The sequence below is a fragment of the Planococcus citri genome, chromosome 4, assembly GCF_950023065.1.
Source record: "Planococcus citri chromosome 4, ihPlaCitr1.1, whole genome shotgun sequence".
NCBI lineage: Eukaryota > Metazoa > Arthropoda > Insecta > Hemiptera > Pseudococcidae > Planococcus > Planococcus citri.
Genome location: NC_088680.1, coordinates 21352048 through 21361797, shown reverse-complemented (window position 1 = coordinate 21361797; position 9750 = coordinate 21352048). Strand labels below are relative to the sequence as shown.

At 32.8% G+C, this 9750-nt stretch overlaps 1 long non-coding RNA gene across 1 annotated transcript; it reads left to right on the top strand.

Moving 5' to 3' along the window:
- Positions 1 to 1479: 1479 nt before the first annotated feature.
- Positions 1480 to 1831, top strand: LOC135843999 (uncharacterized). Its single transcript, XR_010558427.1, has 2 exons — positions 1480 to 1695; positions 1779 to 1831. It is a non-coding gene; the product is annotated as an uncharacterized LOC135843999 (long non-coding RNA).
- The last annotated feature ends 7919 nt before the right edge of the window (positions 1832 to 9750 follow it).

Genomic DNA, 9750 nt, shown 5'->3' with positions numbered 1-9750 from the left:
CCGAATTACAAAAATATGTAGGACCAACATCAGCGTTGGGGAGGGAAATCTAATGAACCATAATAGGTACGTCATCACACGATTTTTTCAGCTTTCAGAAACTCCGGGGAACGACCAACAGCGGTGTTGGGGAGGGGGAGGGGTCGAATTAAGAAAATAATTTGATATTCGTATTCAACGCTTTCAAAAACTTATAAAATGATATGTCACACAATATTTGACATTTTTGCCCATTCTGACCAAAATTTTGTGGCTCCACACCCCCTGCTTTGCAAATCCTATCACAAAAAGTTCATAGTTGTAAATATCATTAAAATGTACGATTCCTGTATTTCTTTCAAATGTTCAAATAATAGTTCCCAAAATTGGCAAGATTTTGAAAACTGACTCTCAAAAAATAGCTCAACTTTTGAACCCATCAATTGAACTGATTTGACATGGAATGGGCCCAGACGTATAAGAAGACAGCTAATATTTGAAAATAACGAAGATGGTATTTGTATGGTCGTATTTTAAATTCATTAATGAACATGAAGCTGATTCTTGAGAAAATCGTTCATAATCATAAGTGACTTACTTATAAGTTATTTATTTGCTCTAATGAGTCTCATGACAGAAATCTGTACTCACCTGAAACAAAAAAAAAATAGTAACAGTCGATATTAGTGAATTGGCATTCATTTCATAAAACATACCTATGTATTAACGTAATTCACACATTTCGTAATTTGAAATTGGTTTTGAAATTTTTTCACATTCATCGTCGATTTCTTGTACCACCAAAAATGTCAAAATTAGGGCTAAAATTGTCAATTTTTTAATAGTACGAGGAGTAAAATTTTCTTCTCTCCATTTTCAAATTTTATCATTTCAGAAATCTGGATACAGCTAACTTTTCCCCAAAATTGAATGATCAAAAAATGTAGACATACGAAGATCATTTTCATTTTGAAAAAAAAACCACCTCTACCCACCTTGAAAAACTCATTAAGCCTACCAAGATCCGACTCTAATACACTAAACCAACCTCCATAAAAACCCTATCAGACCATCCCTACCTGCGAAAGTTATCAGTCACTTAGTCTTAACATCAATTCCCACATAAATAACATAAATGCTTGTAATCAGCTTCGCGCAGTTGAATATTGTACATACTCGTAGTTTACTTTGGCAACACGTTAAGAAGCCCTGTCCTGTCAGGCGGATTTTGAAAAAAAAAATACATAGGTAGTAGGTAATAGGTACATATATGAGGTATCTCGTTGTTCCTCGTAAGGGGTTATCTTATCAGCATGTTTGTCATTAGCAAAGTTGCTGTATATGCATTGTTGCCGCAGTTGAACTTTAGGTGTAAATGATAACGAAAAACTTTTTATCTGCCGCGTAAAGTGTATTTACTTGGCGATATCGCGGAGCAATATAGCGCGAAACGAGTAGTATTTTAGCTGTCACTTTTTAACCCGTTTTATTGCACGTTTTTATACTCAGCTTGTACATAAGTTTGATAATAATTTTATTAAGACTTCAAGTACCTCAGCTACGTGTATCTCTGCCAGTTTTATTTCATTATTACATGTTCTTTTTTTTTTAATTTCTTAGACCTTTTAGTGTGTGTAAGTGAAAAGAACACGTATATGTAGTACTTACATGAAGATTAGTAGAATAATAGTGAATGATGTGGTGTGCAATTAATAGGTAGGTCTAGCCATATCGTATAGGTTTAGGTAGGTACTTATGTACTTGGTGAACGTTTAGGTAATCGGTATTTTTATTCGCAGATTAGGCTCGTCGACCTCCATGACAATGTTGTCAATTAAGTCGAGCAATATAACGAGATATATTTTTACTGATGAACAGAAGCACACTTTTAAAGCGATGACGTGGCGCAGGATCACGTACTATTTCTGCAAAAAATACTCAAAACTCCCCTTATTCTTCAAAATCGACACCCGTCATCGATTACGACTACTCCTCGATTAATATGAAGCCTCCAACAGAAGTTGACTTTTCATCGACGAACTGCAGGAATTGCTTCAGATCATTTGAGGCAAACAGGCATCCTCCGGCCTCAAGTTAGAAAAACATCCCTCAAAAAATCATCAAAATCACGTGTTTTTCATTTTCAACAAGAAGTTAAACTCACTTGTCGATTATTTTCACATTTATCCTCCTCGAGGGGACATCCTCTTCATCATTCCACTCCTCTTTCAACCACTGGGCGAACAAAAACAATAATTCGAATGACAGTTTTTCGATTTTTCAAGAGCACAATTTTCAAATATACAAATAAATGACTCACGTACAAAGACCCCAATTCCTCAAGATATCTCAAAAACAAAGTCTCTAAAAAAAAAAGTTTTCACCAAAAATTTGTTTTTTGTCACTCATGAAAAAATATTTTTTCAATTTCAGCTTAAGAACCTTAAAATCAAATCCTTCTAAAAAAAATGAATAAATTTTATTTATCTCTCTCAATTTTTTATTTTTTTTTCTCGTAGGGTACCTACTTTGATTATTAAGAAAATTGAGGGTTCTACAAAAAAAAGTGAAAAGAATAAACAAAATTACAATGCATAAAATTTCCCATACATGGCTATAAACACCCTCAAAAAAAAAATATGCCAGCAAATGCTTCATTTCTGACGAGAAATTACGAATTTGAAATTTTCAATACAACTAGATGCAAACTTGAACAATTTTAGCAAGAAGCAGGACTTTTTGGCAATAATGCCAAAAAATGATAATTTTTTGCAAATATTTGCCAAAAATGTTGATTTTGCTTCTGATTTTAAAAAATCAAGATTTTTTGGAAATTTGAGGTAACAAAGTGAAGAGTCCACGGAAAGAACCAGGTAAGTCACTTTTTAAAACTTTTGTGTTACGGCGTTTTGAAGTATCAGAATGCTCCAATTTTGAGTGAATTTGAATTTCATCAAAGTAATGACTGGAAATACATCACACAACATCCCACAAACACAACTTGAGCGCATGGTAAAAAAAAAAAATGAAGAGATACGCCAGTCACGAGTTGAAAAGTTGATGACATAATGAAAAATTTTCGCATTCCAAATATTTAACGATGTTGAAATTTTCTTCCTGTCGCCTCACATTTGGTCTCGGCTCATTTCTCTCCCCTTTACTTTTTTTTAAGGCTAAATTTTTCTATTCCTCGTTGTGAATTTAATTCAACCCTAAACTCGTTTTTGAAAAAAAGTGACTTACCTGGTTCTTTCCGTGGACTCTTCAAGTGAGAATTTTGAAATTCTGACAAAAAGCGAAACTTCAGACAATTTTAGTAAAATGAGTGTTCTTTTGTTTTTAGCAATTTCTGGTAAAAAAGCGTCACATGAAGACAAATTTTTGGAACAAACTGAAATGTTTTGGAATCTTTTTCAAAAAAGCACAATTTTTTGTAATTTTTGGAAAATAATGAGATTTTTTGGAAATTTAGGCAAAAGGCGAAATTTTTTGCTGCTTTTGGCAGAAAACAAAGTCTCCAACAATAATTTTAGTCGAAGACAGGGCTCCTTAGCAATTTTTGGTAATTGTGCTAAAAAGCGGGAATTTACGACAGTAAATTTGCAATATGCAAAACTTCGACAATATTTTACAAAAAACAAGACTTTCTGGAAATTTTTGGAAAATAAGAGAGACTTAGAATCAATTTTACTAAAACACGAACATTTTTGTTAAAAAGAAATACTTTTGACAATAGAAAGAAAAAGACTTTTTGGCAATTATTGACAAGAAAGTGGAACTTTTTCGTAATTTTTGTCGAAAAAGTAAGACTAAGAAATAAGTTTACTAAAACTCGAAATTTTTAGTTAAAAATAAAGACTTTGACAATTTTAGAAAAAAACAAGACTTTTTGGCAATTATTAACAAAAAAGTGATATTTTTTTCCTAGTTTTTGTCAAAAAAGATGATCAATTTTGCAAACCTTTGGTAAAAAGGGGAACGTTTTAGTAATTTTTGGCAGAAAATCCTATTTTAAGGTGCTCAATTACTGGGGAAAAAGTATAATTTTTCAGCAATTTTGCTGATGAAAAGCGATATTTTTCGTCAAATCTTCGCAAAAAAAGCAAGACTTTTAAAATTTTAGCAAAAAAGCAAGACTTTTTGGTGCTTATTGGCAAAAAAGTAATCTTTTTTCGCAATTTTGGTCGAAAATGTAATACGTACTTTTTTCTATTTTTGGCATTTTTAACCCTTTGGCAACCAATTATGTTTTTTTCGAATTTTCAATTTTTTTTTCAAGAAAATAATTGCTAGTACTCTCTTAAACGCATTTGAGCTGTCGGAGAATTTTTTACTCCTCTCCTTGGAGCTCCACTGGCCACCCGAAATTTGAAAAAATCGGGACATATATGTCCCACTGGTATTTTATGAATTGTTAGTGGGACGTATACGTCCCACTGGTTGTGAAATCAAACTTGAAAAATTACGCCATCTATCGGGATATTTGTAAACTAGGGTGAACTAAAGTAGGTATGATTCTGGTCTGGCAGTGGAACTGCTCTACCAGTGGGACCAAATTACATTGCCTTAACGCTTACAAGCTGGAACTGCGGGATTTTTTGTTATGGTCACTGGGATACCCTTTTCCCGGCGGTTGCCAAAGGAACAAATTCCTTATTTCCTACGATAAAAGCTCAACTTTTGGGACTTTTTTGGAAAAAATAAGACTTTTTGGATTTTGCGAGAAAACACAATTTTTAGGAATTTTTAGCAAAAACGAGGCTTTTAAGCAACTTTGAAAAAAGCGCGATTTTTTCTACCTATATAGTACACATTTTGATATTTTTGGCAAAAAGCGGGACATTTTTTCTTATTTTCTTTGCAAAGTAAAACCAAGATTTGGAAAAAAAGAATTTTAGAACATTTTTTTTTTTCTAAGTTACTTTAGTAACCAAAACTTTGAAAATCCAACCAAAAGTTACTTTTAATAACTCAAGTAACAATTGGTAACTTGAAAAGTAACCGAGTAAGGAGGCCTGTAGTTGACATTTTTAGTTTTTCGAACCCCCTCCCCCTACCACACCCTTCAATTCCTCAGAATTCATTTCGTTCTATTTCAAAACCTAGATTCGTATTTGAGTTATTGATCAGCAGAATTTTAGATTTTTTTGAAATTTCCAATAATGGTTTGAAAATTGGCACCCCTGCGTTTCAAAATGTTTCTCCAGTCCACCAATGATATCCTTCGATGTTATGGCAAAATAAATACCAAATATTTGAAAGAAAATTGATTTAAAAAAGAATATGAGTCACTTTCAACTGAAAGAAAGTCTCCACCCAATTTGGTCAGAATCCTTTAGGATTTTTAGGGGGAGGGGGTACATCTTAATGTGTATCCGCCTTCTCTCTTTGCACCAATTTTTGGATCTTCAAATACATTTTTTTTTTCGTGGCCCACCTTCATTTCTATCCGCATTCTTCCTCTGAACCAATCTTTGGACAGGGGGGGGGGCGGGGTGAGATAAGAAAAACGACTGATGGTTTGAATCAAGAGTCGATGTGTTAAATTTGGGTCCCCTTTTTACCTTTGAAAAAGTTCATCAGTTCAGTTTTTATTCATCTAGTCCAAAAACAAGTAAGTCATCTTTCAGTTTCACCATTACAACTTCCAAAATACGAGCCTACACCACAGTCTCTGAAAACATCATCAATTTTGTTGGTACATATTTGGTAATACATCCAAACATCTGCAAATTACCACATCGCTTAAAACACGAAACATACTTCATTCTGGATCCCTTTTTCAAAATTTTACTCGCCACATTCTGATCCCATTTTTCGTTTCCAACACCTCTCTACTCTAATCTCTCTTTCTCTCCTTCAACCGAATGGAGAAATGCTCCAAAAAATTTCACAATAAATCGAAATACATATTTACTCCACACGACGATACACCTAGCACTAGCAGCTACATAGGGACAAAGACCCTTGTTGTATGCATGAACATATGCTCGAACATTCGTACATATATGTACAGAGTTCTCAATGATATGACATATTGAAAACCTTAAAACATATGTTTTCCCAGATAATATTGTTTACCGCGCGGGCTCGCATAGCTTGTACAGTGTACACGGTGTGTACTGTGTAGATAGTCACATGCGATATTTAAATTGAAAAAAAAAAAGTAGCGCCTATTCGTGTCGCATTTTTAAAGCGAAACACTTCGTATAATAAATTACAATCGTCGGTTTTTATTTTTTCAATACCACCAGCAGACTATGTTAAAACAAATGAAAAATAATTTCGTTCGATTCGTGTACGGATAGGATACTGATAGTTTAATACGGTTCATGAATTTTTCAACATATTAACTACTATAGTATGGTTCGTTCGGAGTACCTGTCAAGCCAAAGTTATACCTATCTCTACATCCCTGTCGATATAATTACGAAAGTGATTTTTTTTTCATCGTGTCGAGCGTATAATTTTCTCGAAATTAAAATACAAATATACGATACTATTCGTACTTTATCATCTTTCCATCCGCGACAGCAAACTACAGATATGAAATATGCCACCATCGAGTTTACAGGTAGGTGAATTGGAATACCTATACCTTATGTTCTTCATATTACGATGTAATTAAGTTTTGTTAATTTTCTTCGCATAAAGTAAAAGTACGAGTACACCACTGCTGCGGTCTTACGGTCTAGGAAATGGTTTTAAAATTTTATTACTTGGCTTATAAACGCTGTTTTTTTTTTTTAGTTTGTTGCATTGGTGGTTGTCGTCGTCGTCATTCTGTCGAGTACATTACTTATAATATTATGCATACTACGAATGTGTATGTAGGTACATAATATAATATACACCGTGGTGTACCTATTAGTGACATACACAGGGCTCGTAATACGCATAGAAATAGGTTTAGGTACCTGTGTACCTATTTTGTAGGTACATATCGTAAATACATAGCTGGTTTCGTTTGTCGAGCGTATTCTTTCGCATATTTTAATACATTTAAACGTTTATATGGCTTTAAACGTGCCTCAGAGATTGACGTGTGGCTGTGTGGGCTCGTCTCGTTATACGAGTATACCTCTTTACCTTGTCCTTAGCTCTCTGTACATATATTTAATGTTATAATAAGATTTTACACCAGCGGTTGCCCGAGCCCTGCATAAGTTCGGCTTTTTACACGTGGTCTTGTAGTTATGTTATAGGCATTGTGTATAGATCTATACAGACAGAATACCTGCTCAATAATGTAACCGGGTAGATGATGTAGAGCTTCTTAAAATGTTCCAGTTGTTATATTTTATGTATCTACATTATGTACAGAAACAATGCACGAGCAGGCACCATTTTTTTTCAAAACGGAGTAATTATACGAAGAAGAGGGTTTCCTGACAGTGTTTATAGGTTGTTGTACGAATTTCCCCACGAGTACCAATAATTAATCAACATCCCCCTTCACAAAGATTCTCATTGATGAACACTTATTTTTCAAAAAATTTAAATGATCCTACCAAAAAAGTCGAAAAAAAAACAAAGAAAAACGAACGTATTCTTCTACACGTTAATATTATGCAAAGTAGTCGCAATAACTATCCATACCCCGCTCCTATCCCGTCCTTGCATCATTATACACGAGTTGAATCATGCAAAAACTAATTTAACCATGTAGACTCTATATCGATAAATATTAAGCACTCGTTTAATCCAATTAATCCGCCAGATTTGATAATATAGTCCAAGATCACAACGTCGTTTAAAAAGTACAATAGGGGGAAAGGGGAGAGAGGTTAAGCCCTGCTTAATTCACAAGAGAAAGTCACCAATATATTGGAAAAATTTCAAACGAACGAAGAATATTACATACATTGAGTTATACCTATTTGGCAGCAAATCTGCTTATTTGAGCTGTTTTCGATATACCACCTACCCTCCTACCTATGCTTACATAGGTACTCGAAATAATAAGAAGATTATTTACGAAAAAAAAATCATTGAACGTGACCTTGACTAAAGTAGTGGATATGTATTGAAATTTTTGTGTATTGGCTTATTTTTCTTGGTGTAAAAAAAATTTAAAAATATGAACTCAGTTCCCATTAAAATGAATCGAGTAAAAACATGTTAGAAAATGGGTAAAGAATACAGAAAAATAATGAAAAGAAAAAAGTGTTTTTTTATTCAAATTTTTAAATCGTCGTTACATTTATAATTTTATAATTTTACCGAGGTTTATTGATCTCCTCTTGAAATTTTTAAAGTTGAGTGATTTCATCTTTGAATCGAGATGTCCCACACGTGGCTACAATTTTATTGTACATAATTGTGTTCACAATGAATGATACTTGTAAATTTTTTGAGAGTGAGGGTGGGACAACAAGATATTTCATTTCATTTCTAGAATCTTCTGTGCAGATATTTATGTACTAACCCCATTTTTAAAATAAATTTTAATGATGCTGAATTTCATCATATTCATTTCAAATTTTATTATTATTTATACATATTGTACTTACTGTGATTTTCTAAGCTAGAATTTTGACATTATTTCGCAAATTATTCAAAATTTTTCAAGATTTTTGAGCAAATATTGCTGATTTACAATTATTATTTTTAAAAATTGTCGAGATATTGAGGAACTTTTTTTCAGAAAAGTTTGGCATAATTTTGCAGATTTTTTACGACTTCTCATTGAATTTTTCTTCATCTTCGATTATTATTTTTGTCTCACGTTCACAAATTTTGATTTCATACTTTAATGATTTATGTATTACAATTTTTATGAAAAGGAGCTAGGAGTTGCAATAAGGCCATTTTTTGGCACCAGACACTTATCGACTCGACCACTCTTCAAATAATGTTGTAAATGTCCCAAATACGAATCCGTGGTTAGTTAACCCAAACTAACCATTTTTTGGGTTCCAGGGGTTCCCAAAGTTGTGAATAAAAAAATAATTTTTGGAACCACTGAGTATTATTTTCAAAAACTTTTTTGGCGTAAAATATCCGTTTGAACCCGATAAACGTTATGCGAGGTGATTTTCCTATTTTCGACCCTCGAGGCAGAAATGGGGGAGCGGGGTTAATTTTTGGGAAATTTTGGAACCACCATTTTGAACCTACACCTTTGAACCCCGCTAAAAAGCATTTTACAGTTTATTAGTACATAGATATCTGAAAGACCTCCATCCTACCAAATTTTGAGCTCCATAAAATTTTCCGCTGGTATTCAAAAATTCAATTCTCTTTTTCGTAATTTTTTTTGACATATTTGTAACAAGAAAATTCTTCAATATTCTGATGAATAATTTTTGAAAAATTTTGAGGAATTTTGCACAAATGTCGCAATTTTTTCAGCATTTTTAGATATTTACTATTTCAAAATTTGGGGCAATTTTATGCAACTTTTACATTTTTTCAATATTTTAGGGAATTTTTTTCATGTTTTGTAGAAAAATTTTACACAGATTTTCAATTTTTCAACATTTTGAGCAATTAATTTCAAATTTAGTGCAATTTTATTTCAGTTCTTTTCCAACATTTTCAGAAATTTTTACAATATTTTGCTCGGCATTTTATACAAATTTTGCCATTTTTCAATACTTTGAGCAACTTTTTTAAAATACCTACGAGAATTTTTTCGACTTTCGCGCAAAGTTCTGTTTTTCCAACATTTTGAGCAATTTTTTCAGTATCTACTATGGCGAAATTGAACACAAATTTTATGGCATTTCAGCATTTTATAAGCGATTATTATTTTACTATTTTGTGCAA